This window comes from Rhineura floridana, chromosome 5 (genome assembly GCF_030035675.1).
Source record: "Rhineura floridana isolate rRhiFlo1 chromosome 5, rRhiFlo1.hap2, whole genome shotgun sequence".
Taxonomy (NCBI): Eukaryota; Metazoa; Chordata; class Lepidosauria; order Squamata; family Rhineuridae; genus Rhineura; species Rhineura floridana.
Window position 1 is genome coordinate 171,944,284 of NC_084484.1, and position 19,897 is coordinate 171,964,180.

Genomic DNA, 19,897 nt, shown 5'->3' on the forward strand with positions numbered 1-19,897 from the left:
CTGTTTCCTCCGTTGTGCGGAACGGACCTCCTGATAAGATGGTATCTGCTGGAGGCCCTCACTTGCAGAGTGCAGTGATTGACTGAGTATATAAGGGGTAAGACGATCTTTCAGGTATCCTGGTCCCAAGCTGCACAGGGATTCATACACCAAAACTAGAACCGTGAACTTGGCTCGGAAGCTAATGGGCAGCCAGTTCAATTCTTTCAGCAGCAGGGTGACATGTTGGTGATACCTTGCCCCAGTGAACAGCCACAGCATCGCATTTTGCACCAGCTGCAGCTTCTGGACCAACCTCAAGGGCAACCCCACATAGAGCGCATTACAGTAATCCAGCCTGGAGGTTACCAGTGCATGGACAACAGTGGTCAGGCTATCCTGGCCCAGAAACAGCCACAGCTGTCTTACCAGCAGAAGCTGGTAAAAGGCACTCCTAGCCACTGAGGTCACCTGGGCCTCTAACAATGAAGATGGTTCCAGGAGTCCCACCAGAATACAAACCTGCTCTTTCAGAAGGAATTCAACCCCATCCAAAACAGGCAATTGACCAATTATCCAAACTCAGGAACCACCAACCCACAGTGTCTCTATCTTGCTAGGACTTATTTTATTGACCCTCATCCAGCCCACCACTGAGTCCAGGCACTGGTCCAGGGCTTACATGGCCTCTCCCAATTCAGATGTTACGTGCTGTTATATACTGCTGACACCTCACCCAAGATCTCCTGATGACCACTTCCAAGGGCTTCATATAGATGTTAAACAACATCGGGGACAAGATGGTACCCTGTGACACTCCACAGCACAACTGCCAGGGGGCCAAAAGACAATCACCCAATGCTATTCTGTGAAAATATTATGTACGTGTTTGATTTTATTTTTGTAAGCTGCCCTGAGTGCCCTAGTGTAGGGTAGAAGGGTGGGATAGAAATATTTTAAAATAAATAAAAATAAAAAATAATAAAAATGATCCTGGAGGTAGGATCAGAACCACTGTAAAACAGCGCCTCCGATAGCCATCTCACCAGCTCAGAAGGATGCCACGGTCAATGGCATCAAAAGCTGCCAAGAGATCAAATAAGAATAACAGGTTCGCATTCCCCCTGGGAATTTAAACTTGGATCTCCCTAGTCCAACACTACTTGAAAATTGCTGATGTTCTTCTCAGACTACTTAATGATTTTTCTGTAGCAATTGTAATGCACTGTGCTAGGTGCTGTATGATTTTTAACTTTATTTTATTGCTTCTTTTATTTTTTACATTGTGTTTGTATTCCACAGAATTCAAAATGTAATACAATAACACCGAGTATAAGAAATAAAAAAGCAATATAATACAATTAAAAATCAATATGAATATTTAATGCTGACATGCCACAGACCACCTGAATGAAGCCTATGGCCCACAGTTTGGGAACCTCTGCTCTAACAGTTGCATCATAGCGACTCAAATATGAGTCTGTCCAGCTTGGAACGCTAAGAGGCATTACAAACCGAGCATCATTCCTCCAAGCAGTTATTCTATGACTTGGAATGTAAAATGATATTCTGCACTTGTGTGCTCAGTGGTCAGGCTGATCAGGTTGCTTTGCTTAGCCTCTTACTCTAAATGAAACTCTTGTCAATTGCTGCAAAAATATGTGAACTACAAAGGCAGCTGCTTTGTAAGTCAATGCACAGAAATTCATTAATGCTAAGGGCTTGCCCTTATTGAAGCTGATTACTGTGAACTTTGTGCCTGGACCATTTCTCAGACTTACAGTACCCACTCAATAAAGTGAAGAAGAAGAAAACAGCTCAACAAGGCCAAACGGGTACTCAGGAATTACATTCTACAGCAGTGGCTCCTAATCTGGGGGCCGTGATCCCCAGGAGGGCCGTGAAGTAATCTCAGAGGGCCAAGAGCAGTAAAGATTTCTTTTTTTTAAAAAAAAAGTCTTCCCTCCCTAGACACTGTCTGCTCCTCACTGCAACTGCAGATGACACCCCCCCTTGCTCCAAATGAGAGGGGAGGACTTTTGCTGAAGCAGCAGAGTATCTTTTAGGTATGCCAAGGGCAGGTGTCTGCCTATAAAACATGTGACAGACACCAAAGGAAGCTGAGGACGGAGCTACCAGGAAGAAGAGGGAATTACTATTGCCGACTCCCGTCTCCTCACACTGCTGCTGCTGATGACACCCTTACTCAGAAAGAGAGGAGAGGGCTTTTCATAAAGCAAATAGAAGCTAAGCTGCAAGGAAAGGCTGCTTTCCCCCTTTCTTCCTGGCAGCCAACCAGCCTGCCTTTCTTGGCTCCTGATTCACTGCTATCTCCTTTAAAAAAATATATTCTTATTTGCGAGGCCACCCAGATCTCGCCTTTGGCCCAGATGGTGCCAAAAAACAGTGAGGAAGCTCAGGACTTGCTCATCCTCCATTTCTGAGGCTAAATGTGTGTGCCAGCATCCCTCCTTTCTTCCATCTACACCCCGCCCCCTCCAATCTCTCTCTCCAAGATGCTGCAGCAGTTGAGGGCTTCCCCCCCCCTGCATGCACACCTGCAGATGCTTGCAGGAGGGGCAGGTGTGTTTTTGTGTGTGCGCACGCACTGCTCTGTCTTCTGCTCCACTTTCATTCTCCAAGTGCACGAAAACCAAGCCATCAGTTCTGATGATCACCCCAAGGCCTGAAAGCATTAGCCCCCTCCTCAATCTGTCCACCTTGTTGCCTGCAGTGCACGATCTAGCATTCCCACCGTCAACACATTGCTGCTTATTGATTATTATTAAAAAGAAAAGAAAGCTCAGCAGGTTGGCTGAGGCTGGGATCTTGGTATTGCAGCAGAAATGTATTTATTTGTTTAATTATTATTGCATTTATATCCCACCTTTCCTCCATGTTGCTCAAGGTGGTGCTCATGGTTCCCTCCTTTTCCATTTTATCCTTACACCAACCCTGTGAGATAGATCAGGCTTAGAGACTGTGTCGGGTCCAAGGTCACCCAGTCAGCTTCATGGCTGGGTGGGGATTTGAACCTGGATCTTAGTCCAACACTGTCGCCCACTGGTGTTGGGAGACAGGACTGTACATCTTCAGACTGTGTGTGTGTGGGGAGGGCGATACCAATTTGATTAGATCTTTGCATTAAGAAAAGAAAGCAACACCTCCCTGTCTGCAGGGAGCTTTTAATGGAAAGGGGTATTTGGAGATATGATTTTGCCATGCACCTTTTTTTCAATTAACAGAGACTAAAATTACAATTAGCATGGGGGGGTCACAAAACTTTTTGAGCTTACAAAGGGGGTCCCACACTCACAAAGGTTGGGAGCCACTGTTCTATGGGACAGACATAGAAGAGAAAATGACGGAACACCACTTGTTGCCCTCTTTGGCTCTCAGCTAAAGCCATGTATCATTAATGAGCTGCAGCCCATTCTGGACAATGACACTTCCATCTCACAAGCTCTGGTGGGAAGGCCTGTAGTTTTTTACAGACAGTCCCCCAACCTAAAACATCTATCCACCCATTTTAACTTACCTGTTTTAACTTACTCATTGTCTTACACTGAAGTCTCAAGGCAATTTAACAATAAGAGGCAAAGAATATGATTCCAATACAGTAACAGAGCAAATCTATCTCTGGCCGGGGTGCAACGGGATTGAATAGATCAACAGGGTTGCCTCTGTATCTGGAGCCCTGCAGCATGAGCTGGCCAGAAGGGAGGGTTTTGCCTCCAATTTGTTTTGCAGCACCAGTTCCCGAAAGACCTGGATCAAGCTCCTGTTTGGCCAGCCAAGTTCCACATCCCCATCTCAAACTCCCCATTAGACAGAGACATCCTAATCCTCTTGAGGTGAGGTGATATATATATATGTATGTTAGCAGCTGATGAAGACGGAAGCTGAAACATTTTGTTAATACAATAAAAAGCTCTGTTTGGTTAATCGCAATTACATTCATATATATATTAGGTGATTAACGGAATCCTTATAGGGATCCAGAGCAAGCTTGAGTGAAGTTCTGTTTGTTGCTTTCAAAACTGTCATATATATATGACAACTCCAAGAAACTCCCATTCAAAACCATGAATTAAATGTCACAGAAAGGAGTTCCACAGACAGCAGACCACCACTTAAAAGGTCCAGTCCTTGGTATCGGCAGGACTGAGAGAGGAGCTGAAGACACTGATCTTCGGATAACCTGGCCCCAAACCACCTAGAGGCTGAAAGATTAAAACTCGCACCTTCAGTTGGGCCCAGAAATCACTAGGCAGCCAATGTAGACAGGCCTGGGGTGAGGAGCGGTGGGGGAAGAGTCAAGGATCAATCATGGGGTCTTGGGATGAGATCACTGGGGGTGCTGAGCCAAGGCTTCTGTGAGAATGGGCTCTTTAGGTTGCCCCCTTGGACCGGGGCCTTCAAGTAGAATAGGGAACTGCATGATTCTTCATCTGAAAAGGTCTCTCCAGGGTGTCGTGGAATTTACAACAGGTTCTGTTTTGTGGGAGACGGAATGAAGAAGCCAAAACCTGTTTTAAGGTTGTTTATCTTCACTGGAGCAGAGATCACACCCTAACTCCCGCCCAGCCATTAGGTCAAGCCTTTTATTGCCCTTCATACGACATAGCGTATTAAACCATAGGTGGTTTAATTCCCAGGTCTTCCGGGTGGCCCCTCCCTTCATCAGAACCTATCTCGTTTATTCCTGGGGGACCGAAGAATTTGAACGTCTGAAAAGGAAGAACCCAGCTGATTGTGAAAATAATGAGTAATTTGACTGATAACGAAGAACACAGTTGCCAGCATTATTCTTGTTCTTGGCTTGTGGACATGTATATACATGTATTTAAAGTAACACTTGCTCAATAATTTGTTTTTAATATTGTTATTTGTTATTTAATTTTGAGAATTGTTATTCAATTTTGAGAATTGTTATTTAATTTTGAGAATTGTATTATTTTATTGATGTATTATGTTATATTGATGTATTGTTATGTTCATGTTTTTTTTTGTAAGCCGCCTTGAGGGCCTTTTGGCCATAAGGCGGGGTATAAATTTAATAAATAATAAAATAATAATAATAATAGCCCAACAGCAGAAGAGCCAATCAGATACAGCCACCCCCTCAGACCACACAAGTGAATACATCAGCTCTTTGGGGTAAACAGCGAAACTGCAACTTTTTACACATTCTCTGCCCTTCAAAATGGCCACTGCCAGAGATAATGGCAGCTTGGTCAGAGGGCAGACGTGTGCATCAGGCCTTGCTCTAATGGTGGCGTATGCCACATCAAGGGTGTGGGTCTGCTGGGATCCTGACAATTATGCGTCGACCAGAGAATGTGCATAGTGCTATTGAGATACGTGTGTTCTCCAAAGCCTGTCGGATAATAGGCATAGTGACTGGGAAATGTGCCCAATTCCCTCTTCATGGACAGAAGGTGTGCACATTCCCCAAGAAGCCTGGTAAGTGTGGACAATGGCTGGCTATTCTGTACATTAGCCGCTCAACTCACATTGTTATTATGCCGCTCAGCTCACACTTTTATACATATTGGCCGCATCAACTCACATACAAAACATTCATGAACTCGATACATATTAATATATTTTTAAAATAAATAAATAAATCTCACAGACACAGAGAGGGTTGTGAGTTGTGAACGGGTTTCCATTTCTAGGCCATCTGCATTGCTGTTTTGTTCCATGATTCTGTTCCACACCTGAGTTCATAGTCTTTTCATGCATGTAAAAATAAATAGCTTCTCTCGTAGGGAGAAAGGACTGCTCTTCATTCAAAATCTCTGAAAGCAGCTGAACTTTATGACATCCAGGTTCTTTGGGTTGGGGGAAGGAGAGGAATCCCAATAGAGTCATTTCAGTTCAGTTAATGCAACCAGGAATTGGCTTGTAGAAATGCACTGATGTTGCCATTTCAAGGCAAGAGATGGTAATAGGTCATTATCGTGAAGCTCAGAGTGGGCTGAAATTTACAAGCAACCATTACCTTGGAAATGGAAAGGAAGCCATCCTAGCAATCTAGGCACAGCAAAAACCCGTTTTCTGTGCAGAGGCCAAGTCTGTGTCCTTATTTACCAGGTCTATGCAAGCCTTGGCTGATGAATAAGCTGGAAAGTTCAGAAATTTATTCTGGCTTTGCTGTGGAATATAATTTCCAAAAAGCTGGGGTTTGAGAGTGGGGAGATAATTCAGAATGAAAAACAAAGTAACCTACTAAAAAAGTAGTTGTTAATAGTAGCGTTTATTGGATTTCTTCTCTAATGTACTGCTACTATTACTACTACTAGTAGTAGTGGTAGTAGTAGTAGTCAGCATTCTCTCTCTCTTTGTAAAAAATGAGGTGCCAGTACTCATAGCTTGCTAAAGGTTCTGTGGGGGCCAATATCCAGTGGTTGCTCATAGGTAGCCCCCCCACCTCCAAAAAAACAGGTGGTGGTACTCTGCACCGGTGAGTACTATCACAAAAAAGCTCTGCCGCTACTACATGCTTATGATTCAGCTACTGGATTTCTTATCTGCCCTTCACTCTGAGGTCTGAAGGTGGTTTACAACTATATGAAAAATGCAATATTAAAATCAATGAAAACAATTTAAATCCTTTGAAGCAAAAAGAGAGAGAGAGTTAAACCCTGTGGAGCAGTGGGCCAATTCCCCCTTACAAATAATTTGCACTTAGAGTGGTTATTGTTACCATTAGGCAGAGGGAGCCAGTGGTCCAAGGTGGCCAATTGTGGGTGTCATGGAAGAGCAGCAAATTATTGTTGCTAATCTAAATATGACACTGAAAACTAAAGTAAAGTAAAGTAAACTACTATTGCATTTTACCTGCCAGGGAGGGGGAGAGGTGCCTGTGAGATTTTCTACCACGGTAGCCAAAATAACTTGGCTGACCTTACACACTTTGGCTGGGGGGGGGACACACCATTTGCTGTTCTGCTTCAAGTAGCAAAAAGTCTTGGCCTGGCCCTAGTGGCCCTCACGTGAGAGCCTCAGGAGCCAGGGATGGCCAGACCCATTAAAGCCTGGTCTGTCCCAGTTCTCAGAGGGGGATGGGATAGGCCACATATGCACCATACATTTACAGCACTATGATACCACTTTAAACAGTCATGGCTTTCTCCCAAAGAATCCTGGGAATCCTAGAATAAGAAATCCTATAATTTCTTATGGGTGCTGAGAGTTGTTAGGAGAACCCTGTTTCCATCGCAGAGCTACGATACCCAGAGTGGTTTAACAATCATCACCTCTTCTCAGAGAACTCTGGGAATTGTAGCAATGTGGGGGCTCACCTAAAAACTCTCAGCACCATTAACAGACTACAGATGCAAGGATTCTTTGGGAGGGGGAGCCATCACGGTTTAAAGTCACATGAAACTGCTTTAAATGTACAGTGCAGTTGAGACCATTGTGTCAACCACATGAAGCCGCAGCAAAGAACAAGAAACTGGCAACAGAGAAGAGGTCAGGGTCAGACAGGATGCTTCAGGACTTGGGAGAGCTTGGGCAGCGGAGAGAGGTGGCTCCAATGCCAGTATGGCAATGAATTTTACTCTGAACTTTCAAGGAGCTGTCCAAGGTGCTGACACCTATCCCAAAACAGGTTCAGCCCCTTGGACAGCTCCTTGAAAGTTCAGGCTAAAACCCAGAGTGGATTCACTGCTACCCCGACATCAGAGCCACCAGTCTTCACTGCTCTCGGGGACTGCAAGAGGTTGATTGTAGGAGAATTGTATGTTACCTTAGCTACATACCCGTGCCTTTAAGTGCAAGGGGGACTTACACACATTGCCAGCATGAGGCCCTGTTCCAGATTGAGACTTTATTGCAGGGGTTATGGGGTTTAATCAAATGCCCCCAGCTATCTTCCTGAACCAGACTGGAATTTTCATAGGAAAGAAAGCTCTCATTGAAACAAAAGAGTCCCCCTCCCCCAATGCAGACCTGATCCAGATTGGGACCACATTGTTTGCTTGCTTGCTTGCTTAAAAAAAAAAACCTTTCATTTAAAGGCACAGATGCATAGGTAATATGATATGTTTGGCCCTGACAGTGTATTCCAGTGCATGCCTACTCTGAAGTAAGCCCCACCATGTACAATGGACTTACTCCAAAATTAGTGTACACAGGATTGCAGCGTAAGTCCTTAACGTTGAGCTGAAGGAAATAGGAGGGTGTTTCTTACTGAAGCTTCTGTTGGCTGCCAGAAAACCCCACTCTTCAGCATTTTGGGTGGGGTGGGTAGTACTGTGAATGGGAAGGAAGGTGTTTGTTCATTCAGGGTGAGGGCAGGAAATATTGTCTTCACACTGCATTGGCTATGTGACACACATGATAAAGCCCATCATAAACCCTGATTGGCTGGAAATCCCCAGTTTTAAAAAATGCTACCAAAATGACTTCTAATTGACCAGCTGAACAATAATGAAAAAGGCGAGCAAGAGAGCCTTTTTTTTTCCTGGGGCGGGGGGACATTTCAACTCATATGAAAGCACTACTTTCAAACTGAGATTGCTTGCCTTTTAAGTTGAGACCTATCCCAGTCTGCATCTGTGTCAGAATTGTTTAATATGTTTTTAATAATGTTTTTAACCCTTTTTAAGGTTGTTTTTTTAAAATGTTTTTAATGCTGTTTTGTTTTAATGGATTTTAAGATTTGTTTTTATGATGTTTTAAAGTGTTTTAGTGCTTTGTTTGCCGCCCTGGGCTCCTGCTGGGAGGAAAGGTGGGATACAAATAAAATAAATAAATAAATAAATAAATAAACATTCAGCCCACCCCTATATCTCCAAACAGCCCAATTCAGGGTCTACATCTAAAAGTCCTGTGCTGCCACTCCTGGGGATGGAGTCTGCTAGCTCAATTCTCCTTCTTTGAGGGTTTTATAGGGAGCTACCCAGCAGATGCCATCTGGTGTCCTTCAGAGCTACAAGACTCTGTTGAACAGATCTTGCTCAATTTTATTATCAAAAAAGCCATGGGGGGTGGGTGGGATCTGTGTGCTGACTTATAACAGGACCAAACCCTCACTTCTGGTAGGAAAATCTTTTCACAGTTATTCCTCATTGAATCCTGCCTGCATAGAGAAGTTGATGCCACCAAATCAGATAAATGGATTTGCACATGTCTCAGTATCAATTTTCTAGTGAAGTGCTAAGAGTTCCTGTCCTCCAGTGTAATCATGGGCTGCTCTGTCTCACGAGCCTCACGGAGTGCTTTTTGGCAGAAGTTTATCATAGAGTTGGTCCAGAAAAGAAGTGCTCTTAAGGGGATAATGATAGCATTCGGATGAATAGCTGATAGATGTGATTTGGTACGGCGACTTACCTTGCCAGGCACTTAGGAGGAGATTATTTTTCCCCTATCTGTGTGTGCAAATAGTTTGCTTAAACTACTCAGCAGCCTCATTAACATCTCGATGCGGTGGTCTAAATCACACTCCCATTTAATGCAGATGGAAAAAAACTGACTGCAGATGGCACAGAAGCTTGATGGCTCTTTTTATCTGTGAAATTTGCTGTTTCCCTCTCTCCTCCTCACTCTGTGTTGCAATGAGGGAGCCAAGATCAACTTCAACATCATCCTTTCCCCTCTACCACCTGGGCAGGATGACGATCTGCAGCCTACTGAATCTTTGCCAGCCGAACTGGAGGTACATGCTTGCGCGCTCAGCCAGCAGAGCAGGAAGACTTCTAGCCTGAGCAGTTGGAACACTGATGCAGTAAAGATTCTCACTGCCCTTCAGAGTAGGGATGGGTGAATCTGTCAATTTCAGTTTCTCCATTTTCCAATTCTCCACATTTCCACATCAGCTTGTACATTTTCCCCCTAAAATAAAAAAGTTCTCATGAAAACTGAGCCAGCATTTTAGTGGTGACTTCTAACACGCACATCTTTGCATGCAATTTTATCTGATCTGCACAGTTTGGCAATACAATTTTCCCTAATATAATGCATTTTTGTGTGGCATTTTTACTAATATATGCCTTTTATGCACATTTCTTGGCTGGAGAACTCCACTGCAAAATCCAGACAAGTGCAACTTTAGAAGGATGGCTATGTTTTGGTGATGGGAGTTATAGTCCAAAACAACTGGAGGGCACCAGATTGGGGAAAGCTGTACTAGAGACTAGCTAGTCTTTCCAGAGCTGCCAGGTAACATGAAAGTCCCTGGGAAACCCAGGAAGTGCACGTGTTCTGGTTCACAGTAGTGTAGGGATGGAAAGAGCTGTCAATTTCAGTTCTCTCAGTTTCTCATTTCTCCAATGTTAAATTCAGTTCTCCACATTTCTGCAGCAATTTGCAATTTTTGTAAAAACAAAATCCTCATGAATATTCTTCAGCATTTCAGTGCAAATTTCTCCTAATTTTTTTTGTATGCAGTTTTGGCCAAGATGAACATTTTTACAAAATGCATTTTTTGTGTTATTTTCACTAATATATTCATTTTAGGCACATCTAATATATGCACGTTGATAAACATTATTTGGTTGGAGAACTGCGTCGCAAAACTCAGGTAAGTGTGAATTTTGAAGGATGGCTGAGTTCTGGTTCTCAGACCATTTCAGAAAGTGCAAGTTTGATAGACCCAGCTTTAAATGTGAAGTGGGAACTGGAATGATGCATGAGGAGGAGTGATACAATGGCTCCCAAGCTTCCAAAATAATATAAGAGATCAGTCATAGGAGTTTTGTAGTCACTCGATGCAAACAATAAAATTTAAAAAATTCTGGGAGGAAGAGCGGGACATAAATTTCATAAGTAAATAATTATTCTATTTATTAACTGATAAAACATACATATAATGCTATGTGTGGCTGTAGCCAAGGAACCAGAGTTTCAGATCAACACATCACGTTACAGGGGATGTACACCAAATAATGCATGTTATACATCACATCACAGTTACCTTTAACGCTATGAGTAATGGAGGTCTCTCATTCTAGTGGATGTATATTCTGCCTGTATTAGCTGTCAGTATTAGCTATCAGTAATGGAGGTCTCTCATTCTAGTGGATATATATTCTGCCTGTATTAGCTGTCAGTATTAGTCATCAGTAATGGAGGTCTCTCATTCTAGTGGATGTATATTCTGCCTGTATTAGCTGTCAGTATCAGCTATCAGTAATGGAGGTCTCTCATTCTAGTGGATGTATATTCTGCCTGTATTAGCTGTCAGTATTAGCTATCAGTAATGAAGGTCTCTCATTCTAGTGGATGTATATTCTGCCTGTATTAGCTGTCAGTATTAGCTATTAGTAATGGAGGTCTCTCATTCTAGTTGAGTATGGATCAACAGCAGAGCAGCAGTCTTCTTCCTTTAACCAGGCATAACCAGCGCTGGTTATATCTCTGGGGTTGTCTGCCTTATATAGCCCTTCTTATCTAAATAATCCTATCTGTGGATGTATATTCTGCCTGTATTAGCTGTCGTATTTTCTGTGTTTGCTGCTGGAGGCTTTACTATGCAAGCTTTGATGAGCTGCTGCTAGGCAGGTCTGGATGAGCTGTGAGATTACTCAAGGCCAACTAGCGCAAGGTCATTAGTGCGCATGTCTAGTTACTTTTGCAGTCAGATCAGGTGGCTGAAACTGTATGTTGCTAGGGAGGTGGCCAAGGCTATCAGGGATAGCAACCAGAATAATGTACCTAATGTTACCTTACAGAATAATGTACCTAATGTTACCTTACAGAAAGAACATTGGTTAGGTTCCCAGAAATGGAAAAGGGGAAGAACTATGTAACTAACTGTTTGTTGCTAGCCAGAAAGAATATATATATCTATATACATATACATATAAAAGCAGACGACTCCTAAGGGTCAAAATACAGAAAAATATAGATGCTCATAACACTACACTGCTAACCAACTTTAGAGCTGTGTCATGCAGATTGTGAGAAGTGCTTTGAACACTTGGACAGTGCACTGCTATACAGTTTACTCAGAAATAAGCCCACTGATTCCCATGAGACTTACCTCCATATAAATGTGCATAGAATTTCAGCCTAAAAGTGAAATCCAGTGCATGCCTACAAAAATGAAAGTCCCTGTAAGTTCCACAGGACGTTGACCCAGTAAGTATGTTAGAGTGTAGAACATCTTACTGAGTCAGTCCATCTGGCTCACTATTGTCTACACTGGTTCTCCAGGATTTCAGACAGGGTCCTCTCACACTTCTATGCTAGGGATTGAACCTGGGATCTTCTGCAAAGCAGATTTTCTACCACAGCTTTGGCCTTTCACCAATAGGATTGCAACCTAAATCAGGAGAGGGCAGAGTCCAGGCCTGCAAGATCTACTTTGTGTTTTACTAGAACAGCAAGATCCACCAACCGAAGCCATATGCAAAGGGCACACATATAAAATGAAATATGCCTCTTAGGTAGGGATGGAGGATTAATTTCATTCGGTTTGCATTACAGCCAAATACATCAAATTTTCACTTTCTAAAAAAAAATATGAGAACTGAAACACAGCCATCCTTCAAAAATCACACTTACCCAAATTTTGCAGTGCAGTTCTCCAGCTAACCAGTGTTTGCCAAAATGCATATGTTAGGAGGAACTGCAAGTAAAAATGAATATATTGGTGAATATAAAATTAAAAATGCATTATGTTAGGCAAAAACTGCTTGCAAATATGTGAACATTAGTCAAAACTGCATACAAAAACGTGTTCATCAGAAGAAAACTGCTGAAGAATTTTCATAAACATTTTTTTTAAAAAAAATTGCACATTGCTGCAGAAATGTGGAAACCCATATTTAAGACTGGAAAAATGAGATACTGAGGGAACCAAAACGGAAGCATCCCTACTCTAAGGAGCTGCTGGGTGCAGGGATTTGTTCTGAGTCTTAGAACTGAGATGAGCTCACAGTCCTTCTAGGGAGGGTGTCATTCCTGGTTACTTATAAACTTTCCTCATTGCTGCAATCTAACTTTGTTGTTGCTGTCATTAAAACAATTGGAAGAAATCCTTACCAATCGACTGCAAATCACGCAGAGATCTGCCACCCCAATCTACCTTCTGCTCACGTCTGACCTAAAGCACTCAATAAATGCAGTTATGGATTTTTATTTCTTTTATTTTCTCATTAGTTTCCACACACACCCATTACAAACAGGTCAGGTTCAGGATGAAAGAGAACAGCTTGCCTAACTCAATCTCATGAGCTCATAGCTCAGGTGAAATTGACCAGCTCTATCAGTCCGCCTTCTAAAGAGTTTTCACCATGACTTCATTTGGTGTGGTAATAGAACTAAGCTGTGAATAATTATGATTGCTTTTAAAAATTATTTCATTTTTTTCCTTAGCTGAAAAGCAGCACATTAATTCTCCAGTATGATCAGCCACTGAGCAATACTATCATTTAGTGCTAAAGATTTTTCTTAATTAAATTTATATGGCCTTCTTTCAACAAATATCCCTAGGCTAGCTTACAAACAAGACAATATTAAAAATATAGTATACCATAAAATCACTAAATACTCTTATTTATTACATTTATATGGCCATCCTTCAACAAATATGCTTACAAACATGACAATATTTTTAAAATATAGTATACAATACAGATGAGGGAATAAGCTTTAAAGTTTCATATTGCAGGCACCATTACAAAATGCAAAGTTAATGTTTGCAAGGGAAAAAATGGAAATTAGTACCCCTGAGTTGTAGCACATGAGATTTGCCTTGTAGTTTAGGGTTGTGTTTAAATAAGTCCTGCTCAAGTAGATAGATCCAATGAAATCAATGAACCTAGGTTAGTCATGTCTATTAACTTCAGTGGGTCTACTCTGAGTAGGACTAGCACTGAATACCTCCCTGTGATTCATTGAAAGAACAGACATCAAATTAGGGTTGCCAGGTTCAGGGCCTGAGACTGATCCTGTATCCTTAGGACAGCCTTTCCCAACCAGTGTGCCTACAGATGCTGTTGGACTACAACTCCCATCAGCCTCAGCCAGCATTACCAATGGACAGGAAAGATGGGAATTGTGGTCCAACAACATCTGGAGGCACACTGGTTGGGAAACGCTGCCTTAGGAGAAGAGAAAGTCAGCCAAGTGCAGGTGTTCTTGCAACACTGTAATAGGAAAAACCACAAGGTGGAATTCTCCCTTCCCCCTCTACAACTTTTAAAGATACAGAAGACGTCTTCTCTCTTAAAGATACACAATCATTCTCAGGCCCTGAGCCTGGCAACCGGGGCCGGTTCTAAAGGGTGGCCAGGTGGGGCACTGGCCTGTGAGCCCCTGGACCTACAGAGGGCCCTCCGCTCTCCTTCCGCAATTGGCAGAAGCAGGACAGGAGCTGCAGATTGCTGGACTAGAGCTTCCAAACCACCCGCCATCCCCCCGCTTCACTTACCTTTTTCTCTGCTGTTTTTTGCGGTTTGCCATCAATCAAGATAGTGGCCGAGGTTTCCCTAAGGGGCTGGAGCCTCTGCCGCCATCTTGGTTGATGGCACGCATGCGTGCTACATGTGCATTGCTGCCATCAACCAAGATGGCGGCAGAGGCTTCAGCCCCTTAGGGAAACCTCAGCCACCATCTTGATTGATGGCAACCCTGCACACACAGTGCGCGCAGCCGCAAAAAAAGCAGAAAGGTAGGTGAAGCGGGGGGGATGGGATGGGACGGGATGGGACAGGATGGGACAGGATGGGACGGGACGGGACGGGACGCGGCTCAGAAGCTCCTGTCCTGCAATCCCTCCCTCAGCTGTTTTCGCGGATCGTGGAAGGGGAGTGGAGGGGCCCAGGGCACACCAGTGCCCAAGGGCACCATCATGCCTGGAGCCGGCTCTGCTGGCAACCCTATCTCACAGTGGCCAAACAGATGCCCATGAGAAGCCCACAAGCAGGACCTAAGCACAAGAGTACTCTCCCCTCCTGCGGTTTCCAGCAACTGCTGTTCAGAGGCATATTGCCTCCAACTGAAGGTAGAACATAGCTATCAGGTTTAGTAGCTACTGAATCTGGAGTCTACGTGCTCGGAGGTCTCTAGGCAGAATATGAAATCCACAGAGGGCTTTAGCTGCTCACTCAGTAGTCAGTATCAGTGTCCCATACCAAAGAAGACTGAGAAGATCTAAAATCTTGATCTCCAAGTGGTGCATTATGTCACATAGCAAAGTTGTGTTCCACCCTAAATTCGACTTCAGTGGTGGTACCACTCCATTACTGAAGTCTGCCTTTTAAGAGAGCACAGACAAAGATGGAAAGTCAGAAACAAGAGGAGAAAGGGTTTTTTTAACTTCTTTTTTTAAAAAAGGAAAGTGGGCCTCATGCTGCATCTGAAAAATCTGACCATATTCCTACTGAGGTGGTCAACCTGTGTGCATGCTGGTGGTCACCAGTGTGCTCATTAGTAACTTCAGTGGTGCTAATGAAAGGTGTCAATCGATGAGCGACTGTGCTCTTCTGGTGCTTGCTCTTCCTGCTTAGCTCCTCTTTGCATGGGCTCAGCCTCTCCTACATCGAACACACCTCCTGAGACATGCCCACTGTCAGGACTCCACCTGTGGTCACCGCCTTGTCACAGTCCCACCTCAGGGTCCTGCTCTCCAAACAGTTCTCATCAGCTCTAGCAAAGATCTCTCAAGATCCCCCAGCTAGGCAGCACCACCAGACACTCTCTGTAAACAATATTGCCTTGAGACTGTGCCTTCGTCTCCTCCTGGCTTATTGCTACATTGTGTCTGGGTGCACTTACAGGCCTCAACCCCCCTGTATCTATGTGCCTATAAAGATTACAGCCCTGGGTTGCTCTGGATACCTGATAATGTTCACCACTGCCACCATTGATACTGTTTCCCAACCTTGATATATGTCCTGCCCACCCTTCTGGTCTGTGTAAACCCAGCCAAGCATCAGGTGACTTGGTAAACCAAGAAATATTTATATACACAGGGAGTAACAAGATTACTTAAAGGTATAGTCAACAAGCATGTGGTTTCATAAAATGCATTACTGTTTATGTTTCTAGTCATCAATAACCTGCCTGACTACCTGCCTAATCCAATCCACCCTCCAACCCTCAGAACCAACAGAACCCCCTCTCAACTGTCATCCTCTCATTTATACCTTCAGACTCTCAAACACTCAGCCAATCATCATACAACATTCTCCAACATTCCAACCCATGTACTCCCCCCCTCACACAGTCTACTTACCACATATACTCTAATAAACCCGCACTTACCGTATTTACAGTATTATATATATACAGGGACATCACACCTACATTTCTTTGGCTGCTGGGATAGGACTCTCACCCTCTCATCCATTATAAACAGAGGGGAAGGGCAAAGAGCTTCTCCCTGGGACAGTGACTGATGCAGGTGCCTTTTTGTTTTCATTGATGTGGAGTGGGGGTGAACACGCCTGTGCCAATTTGAGGCCCTGTCCTCTTTTTCTACTCTTTTAGATGCTTTAGCCACTTGGTGTTATACTCGCCTCTGCTGAACATCCATTTTGCACTATGACGGCCAATTTTGTAATTGGCACTCACAGCACTCTCTCAATATTCAAAATGTGCCCACTGGTCCCCAAAAGGTTGGCATCCCCTGGTCTTGGCTGTACACATCAACCTGGAGATGTGAGATCATGATAAACTGCTTTTCCATATGCTAAAATCCTCTCTGTATGGAAAATTAGATTTAAGGCAAAAGAATTCTATCTTAGCCTTCTCCCTGACATTTAGTTTTATATGTGCCAGAATTTCTTTTTTAATGGAGAAGTATGTAAGTGCCCTCTTATATCCTAAACCAGGATAGTCCAGACTAAGGATAGAAAGTTATGTCAATTTCAGTGTTCTCAGTTTTTCATTTTTCAAATCTTAAATTCAGTTCTGCAGCAATTCACTTTTAAAAAAAATCCCTCATGAAAATTCTTCAGCATTTTAATATGAATATCTCTTACTAAATACATTTTTGTATGCAGTTTTGACTAATGTACACATTTTTGCAAGCAATTTCTCCTGACAGAATGCATTTTGTGTGTTCTTTTCATGAACATATTTATTTTTCTTTTGCACACTTCCCTCTAATATATGCATTTTTGTAAGCATTGTTTGGCTGGAGAACCGCATCACAAAATGTGGATAAGTAAGAATTTTGAAGGATGGCTATGTTTCAGTTCTCCTCCCCCACCCCAGAAAGTACGAATTTGATAAATTCAGCTTTAAATGCAAACTGAATCAATTTCTCCCCCATTCCTAGTCCAGACATAAATCAGCCACCTCAACAAAGCTTAAATATTAATTGAAGCTGAAGTTTTTAGGGTATAATAGCCTTCAGGACATGTAGGCAACTCTCGGGGGAAACACTTTTGAGTCCTGCATATTTCCAGGGTGCCTTCCACTACTAACCTGACAGCGATTATCTCTTAGAATAAAACAGGTTGACTGTCCCCTGGGAAATAATAAGACATTATCTTTGTTTTCCAGGCAGCTAATTAAGCAGGCTTGCTCTGTACCAATTGGTGTATTGTCATTTCTTCATTAGTGTCACTACAAAAAATTTAGTGTCAGGTACCAAACCCCTGCAGCAATAAAAGAGGCATCGTTGGAACATAATTTGGTAATTATTGCCTAAATATCTAGGAAAATTTATTACGTCGGCATTGGAAGATTTTCAATTGCAGATTAACAGTTTCTCCTTCAGATGATTATCTTTGGTCTCTTACTGCCATTCCCTCACTCATGCTTTTCCCTCCCCCCATTTTACAGTGATTTCTGACCCATGCTACTCCTCTGGCTGGGTAGAGAAGGCTAGCCAGCACTTTTGTTTAGATCCTCTGAGTTCCCCACCCTCATCCCACATTCACATGCCTGCTCACAGGGCATGTAAAATTGCTATTATTATTATTATTATTATTATTATTATTATTATTATTATTATTATTATTATTATTATTATTATTATTATTATTATTACATCCTGCTCTTCCTCCCAGAAGAAGCCCAGGGCAGTAAACAGCTGGGGATCATGATAAAGCATAGGTCTCAATCGCATGGAGGGCTCAAGTCATGTTCAGTCAAAGTAAGTACAAACTTTCCCTCAAATTCAGCTGGAAAAGGCTGGGGTCAATGCATACATAGACACTGAGGGAAAGGTTTGCCTGCACACATTGCCCCCATCCAGTCTGAGCTTAGCTATTGTGTTCGTTGGTGGGTTGTTTTTTGCAAATCTCTGTGTTGAGCAGGGATGGACTAATCTGTCAATTTTAGTTCCCTCAGTTCCTTATTTTTCTCATCATAAACTTAGTTCACATTTTGCATCAGTTCGCTTTAAAAACAACAACCAGAAGTTATGACTGGGACAGTGATCTCATAATATAGTGAGTGGTGACTGAAGTTTCTAGACAGAATACTGTTAACTGCCTGAAACATTCCTTCTTCCCTGAACTTGGTTTAAATTGGATTGGGTGGAAATAAATGAATGGATCAATGGGTAGAACTTATCATGAAAGGTGCAGAGTTCTGTACTAGGTATGCCCACACAGCATTAAAAATAAAAGTGCTGTTCTTTTGTTCTTGATAATAATAGAGTGGAAATATTCCGCACATACACACGCAAGTTACTGAATCATTGTTTTGCACATATATTTCTTCCACAAAATTTCATTAACACTAAGATCTTATCTGGAAGCATTTCAGCTTCAGAAAGTTATAACCAATCATGGGATTGAATGGAAACCAACATGAAAACTATTGCTTTAGTTACAGAGATAAAAATTGCATTTAAAAACACTCTCTTAAATGGGCCAGTGTTTAGGAACTGGCCTGTGAACCTGATGGTTTAGAGAGCAGTGCGACAATGGTGACCAGATTGCCCTCAGCTTGATCTCATATTGGGATAGCAATTTACTAGCATGAGTGGAAAACACTTGGGGAAGGGAATTCTACAGATGTGCAGAATTCTCAGTTGATGGTTTGTGCTGTAAAAATAACTTCTCAGATAAGTGACATTCAGTTTCCAGAATTATGATTTGGGCAAATCAGTATTCCAATTCAGGCAATAAATTATAAAGTTCTGCAACATCACTAGTTATTTTATTCATTCATTTCAATATTTTTATCCATCCAAACGCCACGTCAAGGCAGCTAACCATATTAAAACTGAATACAACAATTAAAAACAAACCTGGAACAATCAAATAAGCTGTGGAGGGGATCCCCAGGCCTGAAGGCCAAATTCAGCCCTCCAGGTCTCCCCATTTGGTCCTCAACGCACTCCCCAGGCTCAGCCACACCATTTTCCTAAGGCTATGACATCTCTAACTGGTTTTGCTCCAGGCCCTACTTAAGTGTTTCTGCCTGGCTGGAATGTATCTCTGAACTCTGATAATGACTCATTCTTTCCTGAATGGAGGACAGAGGAGGGAGGGAGGGTGTGTGCACGCGCACATGTTTATAAACTAGGTTATGGTGTACAAAGCTAAAGTTTACATTCATTGCTCCGCCTACTTTTGCCTCTAGCCCTGCCCACCACTGGTATGCACTCCCCCCAAAAGGTTGCCTTGAAGGGAGTATGGCCTTCATGCTGAAAAAGGTTCCCTATCCCTGAAATAAGGAGTAAAGAACCAGCAGAAAGAACAACTCAATTTGTGATTTATTTACTTAAAAAAAACCACAATTGTTTCAAATATTTAGATACATATTTTAATGTATTTAAATACATATATTCTAGGGCTGTGCACTGGATTTGGTCAAGTCCTCAACCAAAGCTGACTGATTCGGCGGGTTCCAGGCAGGGTTGCCAAGTTTCCAGTTTTTGCCCAGAGACTCCAGTTTTTGGGAGTCCCCTCTGGGTCTCCAAGAGAGTCACCTTTATCTCCAGACTCTTAGCTTTCATTTTAAAACAAGTAAGTTTCTAGGTGGTCTGGTTCAAAAG

At 42.7% G+C, this 19,897-nt stretch overlaps 1 long non-coding RNA gene across 1 annotated transcript; it reads right to left on the reverse strand.

Moving 5' to 3' along the window:
- Nucleotides 1-9,654: 9,654 nt before the first annotated feature.
- LOC133386009 (uncharacterized) lies at nucleotides 9,655-13,078 on the reverse strand. The gene is made up of 3 exons (XR_009763055.1): nucleotides 12,979-13,078; nucleotides 12,499-12,562; nucleotides 9,655-9,825 (listed from the first exon to the last, which is right to left on the reverse strand). It is a non-coding gene; the product is annotated as an uncharacterized LOC133386009 (long non-coding RNA).
- Between the last annotated feature and the right edge of the window lie 6,819 nt (nucleotides 13,079-19,897).